We start from the raw sequence: 26,105 nt of genomic DNA, 5'->3' as shown, positions 1-26,105 counted from the left end.
GAAATAGCCAAGATCCCCCTTCCTTTACCTTTAACCAATCTCCAAGCAAAAGCACTGGACCGCAAGGAGTTTGCCCTCTAGGTTATGGAATTCAATCCGTTTCGCCGGTGACCATGCGTTCTTCATGCGGTGCTCAAAGGTTACATGGCCAAACAAATTCATTGTATGTAACTTTTGCTAAGGCCATCCACTTGACACCTTGTTTTGGAGCTCAAAGATCAGATCGTCTAGTTCATCCTCATCAATACCCAGATTTCCAATGGGTTGATTTGTCAAATTCGAGGGCTCACCATGATGCGAGAACAACACAAACATAAAAACTAGTCGAAACCCTAGACTTTCGCTCGGACCTACGGGCTGCGAGGAAAATGGCTGGTTCCAAACAACGGGAGACGGAGACGGGTTCGATCCCCAAAGGAAACCTACCTGGAGACGGTGAGAATCCCCTCACCAGAGCAAATTCCGATGTCACGGTCGATAAACCCTAGATCGCCCCTGGGACGCCCAGGTCTAAAACTTTTGCTGAAACTACACTCGACATATTGGTCCGTGGTTATTACTACCTCTGACTATTTTTAAATGTCCAAAGTTTGTCTAAATTCAAATGTATCTAGACACTCTTTAGTGCATAGATATTTCCCCCATTTATTAACGGACCGAGGGAGTACTATCTACACTACTTAAAAAGAACGAACAGGTTCCTTATTCTGCCTAGAGCAATACGTCAAACTTTGGTCGTCCAGCGTCTGTCGCTCGGAAACTCCTTCGATCGCAACCTCACGCTAAAGCCCATTAGCCCAATACTGAATCGTTTTTTTCTTCTCTGCCTAGTCCCTCCCCACGAGTGCGAGTTCTCTTCTCCGCCCAGTTCATCCCCACGAATGGATCGCCGCCGCCGCGGCCTACCCTTCGCGCCGGCCGGGAAGGCCACTTCCATGTCGCAGATCCACGCCACGCATTGGAAGGATGCGCACCTGGTCCTCCTCACGCGCATCATCCTCCATTGACGCAGCCGCCACCGGATCTCCACCTTCCCTCACCGACGTCCCTCCCTCAGCGCCCCACCAGCGACCGTAGCACGTACAACCAGTGCCCCTCCCCATGTCCCTGCACCACCGGCCGCTTCCTCCACCATGGCCCAACGCCAGCTCCTGCTCGGTCGCCGCAAGATTGGGCGCTCCTTGATCCACAGGCCTTACTTCGTGCCGGCTGCTGTCGTACTTTAATCTCAACAACCTTCAGCACAAAATGCCGAAGCTCCTCATCAAGCCTCTCTACATCAATGGCAACTGCAAGGTCAAGGAGAGAGGCCTCAAGATGTAGAATGGTCATGTATGTGTAAGGGTATTTTACCCTTATCCATTGTTTTGGTTACAATGACACCGTGCTAGAGTATTTGGCCTAATACATGTTTATAAAGATAATCCCAGGTATTAGCCAAAGAGGCATAAATGGTGTATCAAGGAACAAGAAGGCTAAAGGAGACCCCCCCACTTCGACAACAATCAAAAGGGGTTCTCCAGCAGGCCGCCGGTCATAGGTCCGGTTGGACCGGCCCGTGCGCCGGCAGCTTCCGGTTTGCCGTCCGGTCGACCGGGCGCTGGCCGGCGCTCCGGCGCCAACCGGCTCCTGCGCCGACGGCAATCGGGCGACGTCTTGGAAGACACGAAGAAGTCCTCGGTCAAGGTCCGGTCTGCCGCCCGGTTTGGACCGGCGGGTCCGGTCCCTCGGCCCGGTCCGACCGGTTTCCGACCGGCGCCTCGGCGCCAACCGAGCTCATATTGATCGTAACCGGAGGGAGTACTGCGCGTCACTTCGAGGGTCCGATCATGATCCGGTCTGTCGTCCGGTTTGGACCGGCGGGTCCGGTCCTCGGCCCGATCGGACCGGCCTCATTGGGCTGTCGGCTCGTGGTCCGGTTGACCGGGTTTCTCGGGAGAAAGCTGATGTGTCAAGTGAGCAACGGCCATATTTCAAGTGACACTATAAGTAGCCCTTCTCCTACCTCTGAATAGTTAGGCACTACACTACAAGCTGTTCTTGAGCTCTCTCTCTCTTACTCCATTGCTAGAAACACCAAAAGCCTCAGATCTCTCTTCTCCTCCACCCAAACTCAAATCCCTCCGGGGAATCGTTAGAGGAGGACCCGATCTACCGTTCTACCAAGCCAAATCTCATTCCACCTTGTATTCATTGAGAAGCTTGCTTCCTAGGGTTCCTTGGAAACCTTAGGTGGGCAAGAGGAGTCCGGAAGCATCCGGGCTGTGGATTTGCTCCGGGCAAGATTGTGAAGGTTTGGAGGCTACCTCAAAGTCTACCACAAGTGAGTGAGCTATTCCTTCGTGGGATAGGCTCCGGAGAATAGGGTGAGCCTTCGTGGCGCGGGGAATCCTTCGTGGGACCTCCACTCCTCCAAACGTGACATACCTTGTTGCAAAGCAAGGGAACACGGGAATACATCCTCGTCTCCGCGTGCTATCGGTTATCTCTAAACCGAACTCCTTACTTGTGATTTAACTGCCTGTGAGAGCCTTCGTGCTTGAGTTAGTTGTATCCTCATATAGGTTGCCTCACCTAGTTTGCATTAGGCTCACCTTTATATTCCGCAAAGCCTAATATTGCAAAGAAAGAATTAAAATCTGTAGAAACCTATTCACCCCCCTCTAGGTTTACCATCTCTATACTTTCAATTGGTATCGTAGCTCGGACTCTTATTAAGGGCTTCACCGCCTTAAGAGTGAGATGGATAAACTCTTCGAGGGTCTAGATGACGACTCTAACCTTTCGGTTAAAGAGATGAAATCTAGATTCTTGGCATATGATGCCGAGAAGAAGAAAAAGGAGGATGAGCTACAAAACCAAATGACAGAAATGACTGCCATGCTTAAGAACCTAACTGCGGGTGGAACTCCTAGTGGGGCTTCGGCCTCTAAGGAAACCTACCATGATGTTAACCATGACTATCCCAGAAACACTTCACCCATGCCTCATATAAACCATAGTGGGACCGTTCCCCATTACGATGGAACTCACTTTCCACATTGGAAATCTGCTATGGAATCTCATATTCGCAGCTGCAGTGTGGAGCTATGGGAGCTCATTGTTCATGGACATCGGGAGCCACAAGATCCTACTCGGTTGACCTCCACCGAGTTCTACAACCGTCAACTCAATGCATCCGCACGTGACAAGATTAGAAGTGGCATCAACCGCAAGCTTCTTGATCAAGTCGATGACATTGTCTCCGCTAAAGAGTTGTGGGATCGGATCGTAGTACTCCAAGAGGGAACCGATTTGATCCAATCAGCTCTTTATGAGACCGCAAAGCAAGAAGCCCACCAGTTCATGATTCGAGATGGAGAATCCGTATCCGATGCCTATGCTAGGCTTGGTGCTCTGAAAGTAAGGGTCAAGGGACTTGGTGCTGAGAAGTACAATGACGGCTTCGAGATGAACGAAGCCTTCATAAAATCCAAGGTCATTGCTATGATTTCCGTCAAACAAGAAGACACCAACCTTGCACTCAACTTGCAAATCATGACCAAGAGTGCCGATCTCAACTCCGATGATCTAGTCTCCTATGTGGCCGCCAATGAAAGCATGGCAAAAGCCGGAAAGAGGCTCAAGGCAATGAACCATGTTGATGAAGCCTCACACAACCATGAAGCGTCACACAACCTTGCTCTCAAAGCTAGAGCCGACCATGAAAGCAAAGAAGACTATGAAATTGAAGAAGATGAAGAGATGACTTCAACTAGTGACATTGCTACCGACTTTGCTTTCTTTGCCAAGAAGTACAAGGCAAAGTTCCCAATGCTCCTCAATGACAAGAAGAAGAAGAGAACTTGCTACAATTGTGATGAAGATAACCACTTTGCAAATGAGTGCCCTTATGAGAAAAGGGTAGACAAGCCAAAGTTCATCAAAGGGGTCAAGCCAAGATTGAAGCCGAATCCAATCAACGATAGGTACAAGAAGAACAAGGAAAGAGCTTTTGTTGGGGCCGAGTACTTGTCCGATGAAGAAGAGGAAGATGAGGAGAAGGAGGCCGGAGTGGCCGGTTTAGCTTTCTCTAAGCCCGGGTCACTCTTCACATATGACTACTCCAAAGATTATTCCACGGAGAATGATGTTGGCTCTTCCTTCATGGCAAGAACAACTCAAGATGATGACTCCGATGACTCTCCCTCCTCTCCAATCATTGGCTCTTGTCTTATGGCAAGGGAAACCAAGGTAATGGAACCCCCACCTTCCCTATCTAGTGTTCTTGATGATGAAAACGAAGATCAAGAAGAATTAATTGTGCTTAAGGAACTCTATGATGTTAGATGCACCCTTCGTGGTGAAGCTCTTGTCAAGTTTGATTTCTTGATGGACTCACTCAAAGAAAAGGATGAGTCCATTGAGGAATTAGAATATCAATTGAATGAGAAGGAACGGAGATTCAATCTCCTAAGGCAAGAGCTAAAAACCGAAAGGTGCATATCTCAAGGCCTTAAGCAACAAATTGAAACTTATGAACTTGATAAAGTTAAGGACCTAGAAACTATTGATAGGGCTCAATTATTGACCCAAGAGCTCAATGCCTCAAAGGAGGAACTTGAAGTTGCTCATGCTTCTCTCACTAGGGATCTTGACCACCTTGAAAGAGCTAACAAGCTTGTCAAGGATGAGCTCAAGAAACTTGGAGAGAACCATGATCTACTTCAAGAATCCTACAAAAGGGCTCTTGGATCAATGAAGGATCCCATTGATGTTGAAAAGCTTGCTTGTTCCTCCATTTCCTTTACTAGTGAACATGCTAAACTTGTTGAGGAACATATTCGTTTACAAGAGGAACTTTCTTTGCATGTTGAGACCAATGCATATCTTGAGTCCTTGGTGACCAAATATGGTCTTGACTATCATCCTAATGAATCTTCTTGTGAGCAAGCATCTATTCTTGAGGAAAATGTTAGGCTAACAAAGGAACTTGCAAAGTTCACCACCGCCAAGAACAAGATGGGATTGGATGACCTCTTGAGTAAGCAAAGGTCAAACAATCAAAAGTATGGACTTGGATATGTTCCCAAGTCCCACAAGAAGAACAACTACAAGAAGGAGAAACCCGCTCAAGATAAGAACAAGAAGGTCACTAACAATGGCAAAGCCTCAAAGGGCAAAGCCACTAGTGGTGACCGCACGGGGCCAAACGGTCACTATGCATTATTTGTTGATTATTATGGTGATGTCTATGCTAACTATGTTGGCCCTCCTAATGGCTATGCTTATAGAGAGTACTCAATTTGGGTACCAAAAGATATTGTTGCCATTGCAAAGGAACCCATTAATCGATGGATTCCTAAATCCTCTACTTGATTTTGTAGGGGTATTCCTCCGGTGGTCCAAAATGGGTGTTTGATAGTGGATGCACCAATCATATGACCGGAGGAAAAGGTGTGCTTGATCAATTCATTGAAGATATCAACAAGAAGTCAAGCATTACCTTTGGTGACAACTCAAAGGGAAAGGTACTTGGGTATGGCAAGCACTACAAGAAAAGTTGCCATGGCCGACGAAGTTGAAGTCGCGCCGTGGTTGCTGGTGTACCATGGCCGACGATTTTGGGTCCCTCCGTGGTGCATGTCAAAACTTTTTTTTCTTGTTTTTGAGGCCACCTAGCCCGACGAAAGCGGCCAAAACGTCGCGTATGGTGGCCCGGGACGTGGTGCATCTCGAAATCTCGGGTTCGCCGGCCAAGTCAACGCAAATCCGCACCGCCGAGGGATGTAGGGCCCAGATGGCAGCCTCTCTGGCATTGTTTTTTTTCTCGATCGCGCCATCTCGTTCAACGTTCTCCGATCGAGCCGTTTACGATGCAGGATCATGGGTCCCGCATGTCATCCTCTATGAACCAAAATTCTTTCTATTCTTGGATTTTTTTTGACCCCCTGATTTCTGGCTACTTCCTTTTTCTTTTGATCCCTTGCCGCCTTGGAAACGTTGAGACCGCTGCTGCTAAATGGGACCCGCATGTCATCCTCTATGTGCAATCAACTTTCTTTTCTTGGAGTTTTTTTTGGCACCTCATATTTGGTCACTTGCCTTTTTTTTTCTATCCCCTGCCGCCTCTCAAACGGTGATACCGCTGCTGCTAAATGGGACCCGCATGTCATCCTCTATGTACTATAAAACTTTCTTTTCTTGGATTTTTTTTGGCACCTCATATTTGGTCACTTGCCTTTTTCTTTCGATCCCCTGCCGCCTCTCAAACGGTGATACCGCTGCTGCTAAATGGGACCCACATGTCATCCTCTATGTACTATAAAACTTTCTTTTCTTGGATTTTTTTTGGCACCTCATATTTGGTCACTTGCCTTTTTCTTTCGATCCCTGCCGCCTCTCAAACGGTGATACCGCTGCTGCTAAATGGGACCCGCATGTCATACTCTATGTGCAATCAACTTTCTTTTCTTGGAGTTTTTTTTGGCACCTCATATTTGGTCACTTGCCTTTTTTTTTCGATCCCCTGCCGCCTCTCAAACGGTGATACCGCTGCTGCTAAATGGGACCCGCATGTCATCCTCTATGTACTATAAAACTTTCTTTTCTTGAATTATTTTTGGCTCCTCATATTTTTTCACTTGCCTTTTTCTTTCGATCCCCTGCCGCCTCTCAAACGGTGATACCGCTGCTGCTAAATGGGACCCGCATGTCATCCTCTATGTACTATAAAACTTTATTTTCTTGAATTATTTTTGGCTCCTGATATTTTTTCACTTGCCTTTTTCTTTCGATCTCATGCCACGTTTGAAACGTTGAGGAACCTGCAGGCTCATGGGACCCGCATGTCATCCTCTATGTACTATAAAAGTTCATTTTCTTGGTTTTTTTTCACCCTCTGATTTTTGGCAATTTCTTTTTCTTTTGATCCCGCCGCCTCTCAAACGGTGATACCGCTCGCTAAATGGGACCCGCATGTCATCCTCTATGTACTATAAAACTTTCTTTTCTTGTATTATTTTTGGCTCCTCATATTAGTTCACTTGCCTTTTTCTTTCGATCCCCTGCCGCCTCTCAAACAGTGAGACCGCTGCAGCTAAATGGGACCCGCATGTCATCCTCTATGAGCAATCAACTTTCTTTTCTTGGAGTTTTTTTGGCACCTCATATTTGGGCACTTGCCTTTTTCTTTCGATCTCATGCCACGTTTGAAACGTTGAGGAACCTGCTGGCTCATGGGACCCGCATGTCATCCTCTATGTGCTATAAAAGTTTCCTTTGTTGGATTTTTTTTCACCCTCTGATTTTTGGCTTGCCTTTTTCTTTTGATCCCCTCGCCCCCTTTGAAACGTTGAGTAAGTCGTTGGCTCAAGGGACCCGCATGTCATCCTCTATGTCCATCAACTTTCTTTTCTTGGATTTTTTTCACCCCCTAATTACTAGCTACTTTCTTTTTCTTTTGATCTCAAGCCGCATTACAAACATTGAGACCGCTGCTGCTAAATGGGACCCACATGTCATCCTCTATGTACAATAAAGTTTCTTTTCTTGGATTATCTTTTGCTCCCCGATATTTTGGCACTTGGCTTTTTCTTTCGTTCTCATTCCTCGTTTGAAACGTTGAGTAAGCTGCAGGCTCATGGGACCCGCATGTCATCCTCTACGAACAATAAAAGTTTCCTTTCTTGGAGTTATTTTTTACCCCTAATTTCGGCTATTTGCCTTTTTCTTTTGATCTCCGCCCCTTTGAAACGATGAGGACGTCATTGGCAGGTCGGTCCCACATGTCATCCTCTATGAACAATAAATGTTTCCTTTGATGGATTTATTTTGAACCCCTAATTAATTTTTGGATATTTCCCCCGCCGCCTTGGAATCGTTGAGGATGCTTTGCTGCCTCATGGGTCCCGCATGTCTTCCTCTCGTAACGGTAAATGTTTATTTTCTTGGATTTTGTTGACCAAACGATTTTTGGCTTATTTTTTCTTTCGATCACCTCGCAGCCTTTAAAACGTTGAGGACGCCGCCGGCTCACGGGTCCCACATGTCAACCTCTATGAACAATAAACGCTGAGGATGTAGCTGCCTCATGGGTCCCGCATGTCATCCTCTATGAACGAAAATGTTTATTTTCTTGGATTTTTTACCAACAGATTTTTGGTTTATTTTTTCTTTCCATCCCCTGCCGCCTTTAAAACGTTGACGACGCTGTTGGCTCATGGGTCCCCGATGTCAGCCTCCCCGTACAAGAAACATATGATATCTTGATTATTTTGCGCAATAAACAATGTATTGCGCTCCGAGCTATTTCAAACGGATAATTAAATCTTTATTTTTACATAAACAAACTTATATGTTGAATCTCCTTGTTTTTTTGTCTTCGCGAAGCATAGGACTTTCCTGTTTTTTAGAAAATTCGGAACTTTCCTGTTTTGGAGTGGGCTGAAATTGTACGAGTCAAAAGGCCAAGCGGGATAGTTCGAAGGCCCGTATGTCCGTATGCAGCCCAATTGAAATCTTTCTTCTTGGATTTTTTCACCCCCGATTTCTCGCTACTTCATTTTTCTTTTGGTTCTCGTGCCGCCTTGGAAACGTTGAGACCGCTGCCGCAAAATGGGACCCGCATGTCATCCTCTACGTACAATAAAATTTCTTTTCTTGGATTATTTTTGGCTCCTGATATTTGGTCACTTGCCTTTTTCTTTCGATCCCGTGCAGCCTCTCAAACGGTGATACCGCTGCTGCTAATTGGGACCCGCATGTCATCCTCTATGTACAATCAAGTTTCTTTTCTTGAATTATTTTTGGCTCCTGATATTTGGTCACTTGCCTTTTTCTTTCGATCTCATGCCACGTTTGAAACGTTGAGGAACCTGCTGGCTCATGGGACCCGCATGTCATCCTCTATGTACTATAAAAGTTCATTTTCTTTGTTTTTTTCACCCTCTGATTTTTGGCTATTTCCTTTTTCTTTTGATCTCCTGCCGCCTTGGAAACGTTGAGTAAGCTGCTAGCTCATGGGACCCGCATGTCATCCTCTATGTCCATCAACTTTATTTTCTTGGATTTTTTTTGACCCCCTAATTTCTGGCTACTTTCTTTTTCTTTTGATCTCAAGCCGCATTTGAAACGTTGGGACCGTCGCAAAATGGGACCCGCATGTCATCCTCTATGTAAATAAAGTTTCTTTTCTTGGATTATCTTGGGCTCCTGATATTTTGTCCCTTTCCTTTTTCTTTCGATCTCATGCCGCCTTTGAAACGTTAAGTAAGCTGCTGGCTCATGGGTCCCGCATGTCATCCTCTACGAACAATAAAAGTTTCCTTTCTTGGAGTTATTTTTTACCCCTAATTTCTAGCTATTTGCCTTTTCTTTTGATCTCCTGCCCCTTTGAAACGATGAGGACGCTGTTGGCAGGTCGGTCCCACATGTCATCCTCTATGAACAATAAAACTTTCCTTTGATGGATTTATTTTGAACCCCTAATTAATTTCTGGATATTTCCTTTTTTTCTTTTGATCCCCTCGTCGCCTTGGAATCGTTGAGGATGCCGCTGCCTCATGGGTCCCGCATGTCATCCTCTCAGAACGGAAACTGTTTATCTACTTGCATTTTGAATCCCAAATGATTTTTGGCTTATTTTTTCTTTCGATCTCCTGCCGCCTTTAAAACGTTGAGGACGCTGCTGGCTCACGGGTCCCACATGTCAGCGTCTAACATTAAACGCTGAGGATGATGCTGCCTCATGGGTCCCGCATGTTATCCTCTCAGAACGAAAATGTTTCTTTTCTTGGATTTTGTACCAACAGATTTTTGGTTTATTTTTTCTTTCCATCCCTGCCGCCTTTAAAATGTTGACGACGTCGCCGCGCATGGGTCCCCGATGTCAGCCTCCCAGTATAAGAAACATGTGATATCTTGATTATTTTGCACAATAAACAAGTGTATTTTGCTCGAGCTATTGCAAAGGGATAAATTAAATCTTTATTTTTACATAAACAAACTTATATGCTGAATCTCCTTGTTTTTTTTGTCTTTGCGAGGCATAGGACTTTCCTGTTTTGGAATGGGCTGAAATTGTACGAATCAAAAGGCGTCCAATGATAGTTTGAAGGCCCAGATGGCCAAGCAGCCCAATTGAAATATTCCTTTTCTTGGATTTTTTGACACCCTTATTTCTCGCTACTTCCTTTTTCTTTTGGTCATGTGCCGCCTTGGAAACATTGAGACCGCTGCCGCAAAATGGGACCCGCATGTCATCCTCTATGTAAAATAGAAGTTACTTTTCTTGGATTATTTTTGGCTCCCGATATTTGGCACTTGTCTTTTTCTTTCGATCTAATGCCGACTTTGAAACCTTCGCACCGGTGTGCAAAATGGGACCCGCATGTCATTCTCTATGCACAATAAAGTTTCTTTTCTTAGATTATTTTTGGCTCTGATATTTGGTCACTTTCCTTTTCCTTTCGATCTCATGCCGCCTTTGAAACGTTGAGGAAGTCAGCCTCATGGGTCCCGCATGTCATACTCTATGAACAATAAAGTGTCCTTCATTGGATTTATTTTTACCCCTAATTTCTGGCTATTTACCATTTTCTTTTGATCCCCGCCTTTGAAACGATGAGGACGCCATCGGCAGGTCGGTCCCACATCCTCTATGAACAATAAAAGTTTCCTATGATGGATTTATTTTTGACCCCTTTTGATCCCCCGCCGCCTTGGAATCATTGAGGATGATGCTGCCTCATGGGTCCCGCATGTGATCCTCTCAGAACGGTAAATGTTTCTTTTCTTGGATTTTTTTACCAACTGATTTTTGGCCTTTGTCTTTCTATCTCCTGCCGCCTTTAACACGTTTGGGACGCTGCCGGCTCGGGGGTCCCACATGTCACCTCTATGAACAATAAACCTTTTGTTTGATTTATTATTGACCCATAATTTCTTGGTATTTGCCTTTTTCTTTCGATCTCATGCCGCCTCGAAACGTTGAGACGCCATCGGCTCATGGGTCCCCGTCACCTCTATGAACAAGAAAAGTTTCCTTTGTTTGATTTATTTTTGACCCTAATTACCGGCTATTTGCCTTTTTTATCCCCCGCCGCCTTTGAAACTAAGAGGACGCCGCTAGCCCATGGGTCCCACATCTCATCCTCTCTCGAACGATAAACCTTTCCTTTCTTTTTTTCGATCCCGTGCCGCCTTGGAAAATGTGAGACCGCTCCCCGCAAAACGGGACCCATATGTCATCCTCTATGTACAATAAAAGTTTCTTTCCTTGGATTATTTTTGGCACCGATATATGGTCACTTGCCTTTTTTTCGATCCCCGCCGCCTTTGAAACGTTGAGGACGCTGCTGGCTCGTGGGTCCCACATGTCACCTCTATGAACAATAAACATTTCATTTCTTGGATTTATTTTTGACCGCTGATTTCGGGAACTTTGCTTTTTCTTTCGATCCTCGCCGCCTTTGTTAAAGTTGAGGACGCTGCCGCAAAATGCGTCCCACATGTCGCCTTCTCTCGTACGATAATTGTTTCCTTTCTTGGATTTTTTTCCACGGCTGGCCGATGGGTCCACGATGTCGCCTCTATGTACAAGCAATATGTGATTTCTCTATATGTTTTAACCCGAGATATGTAGGATACTTGCTTTTTCGATCCCTTTTGTTTGTCTTTACCTTCAAATGTTGAGGGACGCCACGGCAAATGGGTCCTGCTCTAGCATTCTCAACTGAAGGAAAACTGAAATATTGCCTATTCATTTGTTTTTCGTATTCCATGCACATAATCCATACTAACTGTTGATCCGGGTTTTAGTTCAACTTAATTAGTTCAAATTTGATCTACGAGGAAGTATGTAATATATTTTGGGTTCACAACACTACACTTGTTAACAACAATCTGATGAAGAGGTTTGTCATTTTTTTAAACTACAAATACACTCTAAGATCTTGCAAACCGATAGAATAAATCTTGGAACTTTAAATAATTTATGAAAATTTTGAAATCAACTATATGAATATATCAAAATATAGAGCCCATGTAGATGCGCATACCGGCTATGCGCATTTAAAAAGAATCATAATCATAATTGATACGAAATAAAAATAACTTTATATTTAGAATCTCGGTTTCTTGAGGGCCAATCATAGGATCTCCGTGTTTAAATTAGGAAGGGCCCCAATGGCATGAGTCGAGGCCCATTAAATGTTTTTGGATTGTTATCGCCGAAGCAAGCAGCCGACAAAGAATCACCATGTACATGGCGGCGGCAGCCCAAAAGTACAAACAATTGGCCCATGAAGGGAAGGTAGTACTTTTTTATTGGGAAGGTTGTCCAGGCTAACCCAAAAAAAAAGTGGTGCTACATGGGGTAGCACTTGAACCCGAATGAGACCATGAACAAGACATATGCTACATGCTACAAAGATTTAGTTCTTAGCTATCTATTTTCGATCCAACGTCCAAATCTACAAGTCAACCAACTGTTCATCCGTGCTTGCCGATGTCAAGGCACCGGATCCCGGATGCTTGAACCCATGATCGTTACCGAGGGTTGCCTATTTGCGCACAATATGTTTTGTCACGGCACTTCACTAGTTTGTGCAAAACATATCCAGCTCAGATTCGAAAAACGACACGTTTTTTTTCTTTACGAAACAACGAGAATATCTCATGTTCATCACAATCCAGCCAACATAAGCACATAATAATTAATAGTACAACTAGAGAGCTGTACATATAAATAAGGTTTGTCAAGCTTCATGCACTAGCCAACGCAACCAAAAGTCCGAATCGATGGAAAGGGCTAGGCAATCCACTTATACATCCGAACACCCCTCCTCACGTGTGACCGGAAGAAGGGAAGAGGTCAACACAAGGAGACTCTCAAGAGGCATATACGTGGACTCCGAGGAGGGCAACGGAGGGCAGCACCAATTTTTAGGATAAATTACGAAAGCCAGGTCTCGAACTCGAGACCCGGGCTCGATACCATGCCAAGCTTCATACACAAGCCAACACAACCAAAAGTCCGAACTAATGGAAAGGGCTAGGCAATCCACTTCTACATATCAACATCCCCCTCACATGTGACCACAATCCAAAGAATGGTACCATCATGTTCACCACAATACATCATCATTATACTACGTAACATTTGTAAGACAACTTAATACAGCTGTGATTCATTTTGTTGCCCCAATGATGGGTGATAACCTGAACACCATATAACCTTCTCACAGCAATTGTAACCAAATATGAGCACCTGCAATGATTTGGTGTCAATCTTCTTGAAGGTCAGAGGTATCCTACCTTCAAGTCATGTGCTTTGACAAACTCGGCCATCCTGCGTCCATTAAAACATTGCCATCTTGTTGCTTCAGTCCACAATCCAGGTGCATGCAAGTGGACATCTTCAAGTTGATGGACTCGGACACCCACCGTAAAACCAGGGTAGAACACGACCGGGGATGGTAATCACCTCTAACTCCGATGTACATAGTACCTTGCGTAAGCCGTCACGGTATTCTCCTCATCGATGCGCCTAAACACCTTGCACACCGGGGCTGGCTCTACAGATGTCTCCTTCCATGATAAGCTCTCTCCAAGCTTGAGCTTCTTGTTTGAACACCTTTGCAAAAAAGAGGCCTCAATTAGATAATGCCTCTAGCTTCGATCGTAATTCCAAGCAAATGCATAATCCAAGGCACCTGGCTAAGTCAGCGGATCGTTGTTCTTTTCGAACACACACCTGAACAATAAGCTTCGAATCTAGCTAGGCTGATATGTACAACCTTGTATCATCAAATTATTCAGCATAGTGTATCATTGTATCGCAGAAGCCAAATCGATATAAATAGTAGCTATGAGAATAGAAATCAAGCTAGCATGAGCCATGCATGCTTGTCGGCTAGGTCTAGCATCGTAGTAATGCATCTCAGCTCATCATCCGCCAGTACAGATCGACCAAGCAAACAAAAAAAAATCAGCGTCGGCCTAAAGAGTCCATAAGCCAGACATGCATGCTCGGTGTCCTCTTATGTGATTATCGGCCGTGGATTGACCAATATCATATTTGAACGATTATTATTGCACACATTAGATCCAGTCCCAACCTAGCTAGCATGCGTGCATGTGTAGCCCGAGTCTTTACCAGAGGATTAATATATACACTGGATGAGAGAAATAGTCTATATCAAACAATGCTAAGCAACCGGCAATACAGCTTAGATATAATAAAGATGTGACCGGCAACCCTAGTGATTCGGGGGAAACATACCGCCATTGCAGCCATGGACCGAGAGAATCAGGGATGCCGCGCCGCCTTAGTCGAGTTTTTAGGTGCGACGTCGCCGCATCCGTAGAGGACGGAGTCCAAGCCGCGTAGTCCGAGCGGTGGTGGACGCCGGTGGTGTAGGGAGAGGACTCAGGGGAGATGGACGGCGAGGGATCTGGGGAGATCTGAACATGAGGGGGCTGTGAGAAACTGAGAATGATACATCAGCAAGGGAATAAATGCGCGTGTCCCCCGGTCAAAAAATGCGCGTTTCTTGGAGGAACGAAGCTGTGCACGCAGGAATCCACACGTAAAACTTCACCCGGCGGGTCACCGGGCCTTATCGCATCCGGTGGGGCCCGGACCTACATACCGGTGAGACAGTCGTGTGGGTTATGATCCGATCAGTGTGCACACAGAATTGCATTCAGTAGCTAAGCGCCTCGGACTACGTTGTACTATACAAGATATCCGTTTCTTTTGGTAAAATGAAAACGATACTCCATCTGATCCTCATTACTTGATGATAAAATGGATGTCTCTACAACTAATATGTGTCTAGATACATCTACATGAGAGCGTCTATGTTTGTACTGTGTATCTCAAAAAAAAATGGATCGGAGGGAGCATTAAGAGGTGTAAAAAAAAACTGCAAACAAACATGGATGTAAGCATAGCGATGTATTAAAATACCTTTATATCTCGACCATGTAACAATGAATATGAGAAGTTTTGGGGGTTTGACCATCTGCACTTGTGTTCGCTACAATCGTTCGCTACAATCGGATCAAAAAATTGGTCACTTTTACACTTCCTAAAATAAAATGTATTTTTCCCTGAGATTTTACAAGCTCGTACAAGAAAGCATTGACTACATATGGGATATATCACATTTACACTTACAAATCTATGAATATTTCAAAATGTTGAGCTCCATGTAGCTAGTTATAATACAAATCATCAGACCGCACATTGAAACTACCGCAGCATATCATAGTAAATTAAAGTAAAATAAAACATGTCTAACATATACTATATTAGCTAATTAACAAAGTCTCATCACAGTGTATCTGATCCCCAGTTCAGCTTAATACAAAAACCAAGTTCAAGATGAACATCAGTGGCACTACCCTAGGTCCAAAAGCAAGATCTAGTTAATTCAATAAAATATTGAGGTGTTTCGATCCCCTCTTCCTAAAAGCACCGCAGATCATGCATGCAACTAAGGGTGATCAGCACAAAATATTACCCTCTGGTGGAGGTGTTACGATCGTAGATCAACACATTCATCAAGGAAGTGTCTTTCACCTCGAAGACGAGAATGTCATCGAGCTGCAGCTCATGCGCCTCTGCAAACCCGAACCAACCATCCTTCAAGACCAGTTCACCCCGGTACTCATCGATGTGCACATACCGGGCGCTGCCTACGATCGTCTTGAGCTTGATAGGCCTGGTAAGAATACCTTTCAGAAATTGATTGAATTCTCTGGGGATGAACAACATATACATTTCATCGTTGCCATCCAGCTTGCACATAGAAGCGCGAGGGCTGAGGAGGGTCCGCCGAGTGACCAACCCGTTTAGGCGGCCTTTCCCTCGCCCTTTTAATATAAAACGTTGAATTGCTGCATCACGCTTGCCCGTCACCTTTGGCTTTTTGGCTAGTGAGTTTCTTTGAATTCTGAACTCGGGGGTGCAGAGGACATGTACAATCGACAAATTCTAAGACGTAGTTGCTCATTGACGTTGGAACGAGTTTGCTTCGCATCTAGTTAAGCACGGTATATATCAATCAACAACATATAAATCGAACGTAACATACATGGAGAAAATGCATCTAGCTATCTCTTTAATTAGTTTGCACAAAATCTAGCAGCAGCAAGACAATTTGATTTTACAGTATCGAGCAAGCTTTCAGACTTTCTCAAACAAGTAACATGGAGCATATATTTGTATGTTCAGATCGCCAAACCCCCGCTTCCGTGATGGATACTATTACTTAACATCTTTTTTTGCCGTAACTAGTACTTAACATCTACTGTTTCCCGTCATTAAAAAAACATTTGCGAGAAGAATACTAGTTTCCCATCATTAAAGAAAAAAGAACTTGTTTAAAACCCCAACTATCATTGACTACTTACACCTGCATCCTAGTGAGTTCAGACAACTTACATGCCACTTTTGGTGGTGCCGCCACCGGAGAAGACCGTGTCAGCGGGGTTGGGGTCGGCGCAGCCGAGAAGCTGGTGCCGCCGCCAGGGAAATCAGTGCCGAGCCGATGGTGCTTCCAAGAAGAAAGTACCGCGAGAGATGGAACCGACGCTGCCAAAGGGTAAGAAACGGATGTACTCGTAGATCCTTCTCTAATCACGATCTGGATAGAAGAGACTCGGACGTCCATCAAGCTGCTGGAGGATGCGGTGGATCAAATCGGCTGAGTTCAGGAAATATCGGCGATGTTCATCTGTGTCGGCGGCCGTTACCGCCAGGCAGCTGCCGGTGGAGGGAGAAGGCGAGCCGTTCATGGCAGTCATTAGTGTAAAAGAGGTGAAGTGGGTGGGAGAGATAGAGGGTTCGGGACTGAAGTAATTGTAGTCTGCTCTCTCATTTTTACAAGCATGCGTCCTCGGGCATTTTTTTTAGATGCGTACTCAGCTGCTTTGTCAAACCAGGGCCTCAATGAAGCCCAGTTAACTATTTCTCCGCTAAAAGCGCACTATAGCATATCTAGAGGGTCCACGCTTAGTAATTTTGCACGCTGTGGCGCTATTTGCGAAACAACATGCTATATCGCCCTACTTCATAGTGTTAGCGCGCTATTTTTTTCAGCAAGTTGCTTTCACTTTTTCGTGGTGATGAACTACAATCTGTTGGTTCCACTTCTAAGTCAGAAGATAATATCGCTCATGCTAATATGTTTTAATAAATAATTTATACTATGTTGTTGCCTTGTGAAATGTTGATGTTAGCCTTCTAAAGTACTTGAGATCTATTTCTATATGTGGTTATGTATGTATGATTCAGTCACTTTTGGACTATATATATCTATTCGCTCTAGTAAAATTATTTATTTTTAGGCTATATTTAGTATTATTTTGAAAATGCTATTTAAAATATACCACACTATTACCACGATATAGCGTTCATATCGTTTGAAGGAGGCTGCCGCTAATTCATTTAACACGTTATTTTAAACATTGGTTAAGACGCGTTTGGCGGCCTCGCATCCGAGCTGGTGGGGAAATACCGTACCCAAGTGCTTAAAAGATTGCAACTTTTAGCAGGAAAACATTAGGGCACGTCCAACACAGCGCTACGCAAGGGGCATGAAACTCTTTTCACCAGTCCTAGCTACAAAGACCGGAACCAACAGAAGTCGATGCGCCATCGCAATTAGCGCTGTAAGGAGAGTACCGGAGGATTTTACAATCCTTTCACAATCATTTGTACTCAATGAGCGCCATATAGTATATAGCATTGTAATGCCCTTATACTCCTCTCAACATTAAAAAAAAGGTGTGCATATACTAATAATAGTTGCTGAAATGAAACTAAAAATAAACAGACATGCACGGTTTACGAAGGATGGAAATACAGAGTTCATCACCATCCGTTTAAATAAGATTAGATTACTTCAATGTGGGCTACATACACACTAAAATGAGTAAACAGACACACTGAAATGGGTCAAGGTATATAAGATTCAGAAAAAGGAAGAGCATATTAAGATACGGAACAAAGTTACCGAATTGTTCAAATATATCGTACAAAAAAGATTATTTTCTCCGTAAAGATTCATGGCTCAGTTTAGGGTTGCATCAACATGCGGATATTTTTCAGACTAGGCTTAAACCACATTGTCGCCTGTTGGGGAAATCCCCAACCTTCTTTTGGAAGGGTGATAACTCCCATGAGCTCATTTTCCCCTTGCTGCAGGTTACAACGACAAATACAACTAAATGCTGGTTCCCGAAATGCATAGTACGCGATGTAAACACAATTTGACCTCATGAATGGAGTCAATGTTCCATCAGAGCATTGCCATCATTTATCTTCGTGTTCATTGGATAATTCAGTCCAATGAACAGAGAGTGTGTGCCAAGGCTGTCAACTCGACTCCAATTGGGTCCAATCAGGGATAGATCTTTCTCAAAAATATGTATGACAGTGGGCAGGACACTCCCGCAGATAAGGCCATTACCATCATGCAGAACTTCGCAGCTCAAGGTGATCATTGCTACGTATATACCGATCTTCATGGATGATCATCAAGCGCTTGCCATCGGCTGATCGAGCTAAAAACCATCGCCAAATGGATCCTCCATCGGTGATGGGATCACGAATGGCAGGGCAAGGTGTGCATCTGCATTGTAAACGGAGACCAAAAAATTAGTGTTTGAATGGCTCAGAAGAAAATAATACCGATAGCTGCAACTTCACATTTGTAGGATCAAATGGAAGATGCAACATTATACTTGTATAAAAACTCGAAGAAATAAAATTGTTCCCATTTGAGATGTATGTTAATTACACTCATATTCATTGATGGTAGATACATGTCTCAACCTTATCTGATCCATGATTGTAAAGCTTTGAGTACATCGAATATTCAAATAAATTGAAAGTTTGCATGCATCAATTGATGAAGAGGCCAGGGCTAAGCTCCTTATTCATATTCTAACAAGAGCATGCAGTAACTAATTCAGGAATGCATTCATATACTGCAATAATCTGGTTTGGGTTGACAGATTAGTGCACTGCATATAGTACTGTAATTCGTTTGTAGCAATGGTTCAACAGGTTTGGATAATTAAATGGTGCACAGTCATTTGAAAGGTGAAAAAAATCTTATTGAGCAATTAGTTAATTCAGTTACAATATATCATGAATTCGCTTGATATTAAAATTTATTGCGAAGTATATCATATGGATTGAAGAATTACCGGCCTGTGATTGATCCCAGCAATATGTGGTGCCGGTCCACCCATCCACCGCAACAATGAAGCCGTTGTGCTCGATGGCGTCACTGTAATCTACACCCCAACTAGCAAGAGAGAATAACCTCCACTCCTGGCTACCATTAGCCAGGTAAGCGAGTCCAGAATTGAATAGAGCGATGAGCTTGTAATCTGAGTAATGTCCAGCTTTTGTGGGCACTTCGCAAATTACAATCTTCAACAAAAACATGGCACGCCCATACGTCATGTACCTTTCAGAGGCAAGTCGGGAAGCCAATCCATTCCTCCCGAAAAATGTTGCAAGTTTCCGACGATGGTAGGGAGATTTCTTGGTGCGTGTAGATGTTCGCGAGGAACCAGTTCCCACCATCGTCCACGCCGGCGATCCGGTCGCCGTTCATGCCAACCCGTAATCTATTGTCCATGAACGGCGGGATGGCCGTGCGCCGAGGATGGTCGAGGGGCACAACGTGGTACACCGTGTGGTGCGCACTACTATCATCATAGTGCCAATGGGCAGAATCGGGCATCGCAAGCGGGGTCCATCCCAATGGTGTAGATTCATGTTGTCGGCGACATGGCGGCACAGCGTTTTGGAGCATGCGGCCAGCCGGACGTCGACCGTAACGTCCGGACTGGGCAATGAGATTGAACAGCTCGGCGGGAGCTTCCCCGCCGCCATACAGCTGGTCGTCGTTCGATGCCGCCATGGAGACGAGATGGATTTAAGAGGGCGGAAGCAAGTATGTGTGATTGGAGATTTGTAGGAGAGTCGAGCGGGAAGGAGGAGTGCTGCGGTTCTGCGGAGGGGTGAGGAGAGAAAGCTATGCAAATGGGAGATCTAGAGGATGAAAAAATTTGCTAGCAGCGCTTGGCGAGTGGAGAACGATGATGGAAGTGGAGAGCCAAGGATGGAAACGATGGAGGTGAAGAGTAGGAGTGGATATGACTTTTTTTATTCTTCAATAGCTGCATCGATGCGCCGAGTAAAACTTCGGCTAGGATAGCACGCCACTATGTCCTGGTGCGATTCTTGTCCGTCAAAACAGTTTGACCACGAAATGGTTTCTTTATTAGTACAGTATAACTTAATTTTTTCGAACAATATATACTAATCCATTTAATATACTCACTCCGATTCATATTACTTGTCAAATGATATGGATGAATCTTGAACTAAAATGTGTCTAAATATATCCATATTATAGTCTACTAATATGAATCGGAGTTTGTTTGGTTCAAAGGATTTCTAAAGGTATCTTGTACGGAGTAGGATTTTTACACATAGGGCTTTTTCCTATAAAGCTTGCTTGATTCAAAGGATTGAGAACCCTCCAAAATACCTATGGATTGCTTTCTCTACAATCCTATCTCTTGGTAATATTGCTATGTGTCTATAACAACTATGAAATGAACTCAATCTCAATAGAAATGTCCTTTGTCTTTCCTAATCAAACAACTAGTTATTTTATGTCTTCGTTTACAAATTAAGATAATTTTTAGGTTATAGGTAATCATCGAGCTTATGTGATCATATTTTATGATCAAACTTACTTGATCAGCCGCGGAGGCGCAAAGGACTAAAGGAGCAAGTGGTGTGCATTAATACGGCCGCATGGGGAAGGCACAACTAGCGACGATGAGACGTATCGCCGACATTGGCCTAGGGAACCGTCGCCACCATTAATAAAAGCTATCCCTTTGGGCACCATGTCTCCCACTACTCGTGTCACGCGCGCATGTGGGTTACGGATGGATGGGCTGGGGAAGCCGGACAGAAAACATGACAACCAGGGGGGAAATGAATAAAAATAATACAAAGTCGAAAATATTTCGAAAAATAAACTTTGTAAGAAACTCCATGCGTTTAGAAAATGCGAAGGTAATATGTTGAAACACGTCTAGACCACGTCTAGAACCACCGTCCCAAAGCTTAAGGATTAAATTGATTTTTCGAAAGTCAAACTAAGTTAAGTTTGACTAAGTTTTTACCAAAAGCATTAATATGCAAGATACAAAATCAATATTATTAGATAGAAAATAAATTATATTTTCATATGGTGTCTACAAAATATTATATGTGCTGATAGATTCTTTTAAGAGTTTTGTCGAACTTTACTTGGTTTGACTTTTCAAGATAAATATACTAAGCTTTAAGCATTGGAACGGAGGTATTTTTCGAAGCACCTACATGTCTTTAGAAGACAAAAGAAAACATGGAGTAAGGTTGTTTTTTGTGCAAAAATTTACGTCAAAATCTGGTTATTTGTGTAAAAGAATCTCAAATTGTGTTATGTGCAAAACCGCACCAACAAGTGGTGGTATGTGCAATTTCCTCCGTCACACAAAAGGCAAGCCATTGATACATACTTAATTGTGAATAATTACAAAAGTAGTAGGCAACTAATAAGCGCACATGATTAAACTGCTATGCGAGATCTTCACCACCAAGTCGTTCCCGCGCCTCTCTAGCATTGAAAATCACGCGTTCGCGACTTCCATCAAAGAGACAAGCTGAGCTTTGATCCGTTCTCCCGGATGAATGGCCTCGTCACAACTCCTACGAGCACGTGCCGTGATCTCATCCACTTCTAGGAAAGACACCGCCGCCTGTACCGAAATATCTTGATCCCTAACTCTCTGTTCTCCTCCCGCATGCCGGGCAAGATCCAACTTCATCCTTCGACAGATAAGCAAGGGGAGTGATCCTGCCAAAGGTAACAACAAACATATCGAGCGTTACCGGCAAACGAAGGGCACAAATTGGCTGATTAACGAATGTGGTCACAAACATGTAGGACAGACTTAAGTGGTGTCTACATGTCAGTGACTCGAAGTACCCAAAAACCAGCAACCCAAAGTCAGCTAATATTAACCTCCGTCTTCAGCTCCTTCATCCTCTTGAACGGCGGGGAAGCTGGCAACTTATCTTCTTCTACGACCTCTCGCTGGAACCTGACGTCGAAGGATGAGAGATCCTGCGAACGGATGTGCTGCGCCTGCGCGTGCGATTCACCAGGGCGCTTCTGGCGTAACTCGGAGTTCTCGGCGCCGAGATGCGGAAGTTCCGCTCCCGGGGCCTTGTTGACCCTAAGCCGAGATAGCTCCTGTGTAAGCCGACGAAAAAGTTCAAAATGTTACAGATCAGGCATATCATTACCAGTGCAAACGAGGTAAGTGAATCTCCGGGATCTCGCCCAACGACCGCGGTTGGTCCAATGCCACCACATCTTCTCCGAGATTGACTAACTCCTTTACATCATCTTCTCCGACATTGACTATCTCCTTTACATCATCTTCTGCTTCGAGCTTGACCATCTCCTTTACATCATCTTCTACTGCGAGCTTGATCATCTGCCTCACATCATCTTCTCCGGCGATATCGACACTCTCCTGCGGAAGATAACAGATATAAGTCCGAGTATTAGCAGCAAAACGAAGGTAATTAAAAGAGGCGTAGTAACCCTTGTGTCCTGGCTCATCAACGGCGGGGACGCTGAGCCCGCATCTTCTCCTCCGAGATCTCCCTTCGGAGGCAGGATTGTTAGAGACAGTGTACTTCTGGTAGTAGTATTTATGCGTGGGGCGCCAGGGGGTCGAGAAGCTAGGACTGCATCTTCTCCTCCGAGCTCTTCCTTGGTAGACATGACAAATGAAACGAGGTGTGAGGGGCGTAAGGTATAAAAATGGCGGACGGCCGCCCCGCCTCGGCCCTCCAAGGCCTTTTTTTTGCCTTACTAAACTAAAAAACATATTTTGCGTCTCACACGTCTGCCCTAAGAGGGCTGCAGGGTCCCACACTTTAGTGAGCACAAGTCATGTGCGGTAGGTAGGCAAACTTCCAACAATCTTCTTTGTCAAGTACTCAAGTGAAAACACGTCGTCAAGACTCTCTCTCTCTCCCCCCTTTTGTCATTGAAAAAAAAAGGATATTAGACGGGCGCGTAGCCTGCACCGCAGGGGGCGATTTTGACAAAGTAACCCTTTTGGCGAAGAAAAACACGTAATGAGCCACACAAAAAGGTTAGTCCAAAGTGAAATAGATTGGTCGGACGCTCGATCTGTGTTTTTCTTTGCCAAAAGGGTTATTTCTGTCAAAATCGCCGCACCGCAGTTTGCAAGATCGAAAAACCTTGCGTGCCGATCAACATCACTTCCCGGAAAGGTTGAAGCATTTCGAGGCCGTGACTGCTCTCCCTTCCTCTTCTCCTTCCGTGTGACCCTCTTCCACCTTTTATCCTTTGCAACATTTGCAAAAAATTGTCTGTGACTTGTGCTCACTGAAGTGTGGGACCTCACGCATGGGAACCACACGTAAGTGACAGACCTGTTGGTGTAATAATTCGGGTGATCATTATACTGTATTAGAACTCCGTACAAATTTTCGTATGGATTCAAGGGTAGGAAAGCCAAGTTAACTCATTTACATGACATTATTTTTTCCATGAACCCAAGTTAACTCATCTAACACTTGGTACATTTTGGTTATATATTCGAAATTTTACTTGAAACTTGTTGGTTATGCCATTTTACTACTCGCCTAACACTTTTCCGTGCGTGAAGGGATGGTGGGACCCCAAAAAACTTGCAAATACGAGCTAAATTTGTGGGACCCCAAAAAACTTGCAAATACGAGCGCTTCATCCAAAAGAAACACACTCGTGTCCCCTACCACCACCACCACCCCATGATTTTGACCTAAATTTGAAATCAAGCCAAAGGTGGTTCAAAACCGGCAATCGGAAAGCATGGATTGTGCGTCTTTTTTCTATATAGCTAGGGAAAATAGCAGGCATGCCATACCAATGTTTTAGAAAAGAGAGCTTTTACTTGTGCATTTTGGGTTGTCGCGCATAAATGTGCTTTTACTTGTCTGCCACCAATTAATCCAATTCTCATTTGTGGGGAAACATGACACTAGATGGCCATTTCCAAAGTTTCATGAATTATCTCAATGTGAATCCATATATGTACCATTTTTGGGGGCTAAATTGCTTAAATGCAAATTTGAACAGTGCATAGATGAAGTACATATCAAACAAATAACTGAAAAAAATACAGAGGTGTGTGACCCGAATGTCTGGAGCCATGGTACAAGAGATATAATGGCTAACCACACGAGCCCCTTCGTCCAACTAGCTAGCACAAAACAAGGGTGAGCGTCATGAGATTGATCGACGTCAATTTCAGAACATGCCAAAGTTATTGTGGGGCTCGATATAAAAAAGCTCGAAACAAAGCATGCATATTGAGTCATATCATTTGTGGTTTACATACTACCTCTATATATATATATGACAATACCAAATGAACGTGTGGCATATATATACACACTTGTATATCCTCTTTTAGAGCAACCCTGCACAGTTTTCGGCACCACATGTGTGTTTGAGTACAAGTTCCACTCACTTCCCAAAAGTGTGTGAGCATTGTATTAAGTACTACAAGAAAACAATGGCAAACCTTTGAATCCCATGACTGATTTTTTGTTGTAGTGATATATAGATTTATAAGTGTTTAGGGTTAGGGGGTTAGGGTTTATAGAGATGATGCACATATTTTCATTTCACGCTTGTGATGTACAATACTACATAAGTAAGAAATTAATTAAACAAGCATGACCTTTGTTAGAATAACATTTAACATGTTCTCTCACCATTCATATATGTTGGAGTTTGCCTTGCTTCTTCAATTTCCCACGTGCACATGTTACTACGAGAACCAAGGCAAACTTTTAAATCATTGTTGGGACTGGCTAGATGCACCACCATGCCCAATTTGGGCACATTATAATAAAATATGTCACAAATATGGCCATATATAACTATATATATTATTCGGCTTGAAACCCATGAATCTTCATACACGATAGTCCATTTTGTGAAGAAAAAATGTTTTTTATTACCCTATCACGGGTTTCTTATTTTCCCTGTCCACTAGTACACCTATATATGAGCACTCAATGCGGAAGGGTTTCATTTTTTTATTTCAAAACCAGATCAAAATGGTCGACATGATTATCCATTCAAAGGGGTTGAATATTTCAGTACTATCACTGGTTTATGTATATAGTGTAAGTAATATGAATCTAAAAATGATTTTGGGGGATTTCTATGACCAAATTATAACACACCTATATTTCAAATTTGAATTACTTCCAATAAATCAGCATATAGTCATTTAAATGTGTGAAACTGGCTAAAAACACTAAAAATCGTAAAGAGTTGGGAATTGGCACTAAAATATGGCCTAGTTTATCTTAAAAATGTAGAGGCGCCATTTTGACCCGTATCTTATGTACCCCACTCGAAAATGATAAACTATCACAAATTACCATTTATTGTAGGCATTACTTTTCACGGTAAAATGATAAACTATATCACGAAGTTCCATTTCCGTCAAGATAGTCTGCATTACTTTTTTGTTGAGATATAAACCCCCACAACGGCGGACACAGATCATGTGACATGCACCTTTTGCATGTCAGTCTAAATTCAAATTTAAACATTGCGAAAAAATCTGGAAAAATCATGCATGTTCACAGCACATATTAAGATAACCCCTACAAATTTCATATCAAAATTCGAAACATACATCGAGAAACAAAAAAGAGAAACTCAGATGTGAATAGTGTACAGAGAAACTTAGATTTCTCTTTTCCGTTTCTCGATGTATGTTTCGAATTTTGATCTGAAATTTTTAGGGGTTGTCTTAATATGTGTTTTGAACATGCATGATTTTTTTCAGATTTTTTCGCAATATTTAAATTTGGATTTAGGCCGCATGTCCCACGGGACATGCAAAAGGTGCATGTCACCTGATCTCTCCCACAACGGCCATCTCCTCCTTAATTTATTGTGTAAAACCCCCACAACGGTAACCTCCTC

The 26,105-nt window shown here is 43.7% G+C and overlaps 1 long non-coding RNA gene across 1 annotated transcript in view; it reads left to right on the top strand.

The window, feature by feature from the left end:
* Positions 1-1,163: 1,163 nt before the first annotated feature.
* Positions 1,164-26,105, top strand: part of LOC139830641 (uncharacterized) — a 55,251-nt gene continuing 30,309 nt past the window's right edge. Inside the window, exon 1 of the long non-coding RNA XR_011743595.1 lies at positions 1,164-1,332. This is a non-coding gene — a long non-coding RNA (uncharacterized lncRNA). The remainder of the gene's footprint in view (positions 1,333-26,105) is intronic.

Source organism: Lolium perenne, chromosome 4 (assembly GCF_019359855.2).
Source record: "Lolium perenne isolate Kyuss_39 chromosome 4, Kyuss_2.0, whole genome shotgun sequence".
Taxonomy (NCBI): Eukaryota; Viridiplantae; Streptophyta; class Magnoliopsida; order Poales; family Poaceae; genus Lolium; species Lolium perenne.
The sequence above is the reverse complement of the archived record's forward strand: the minus strand, read 5'-3'. Positions and strand labels throughout refer to the sequence as shown.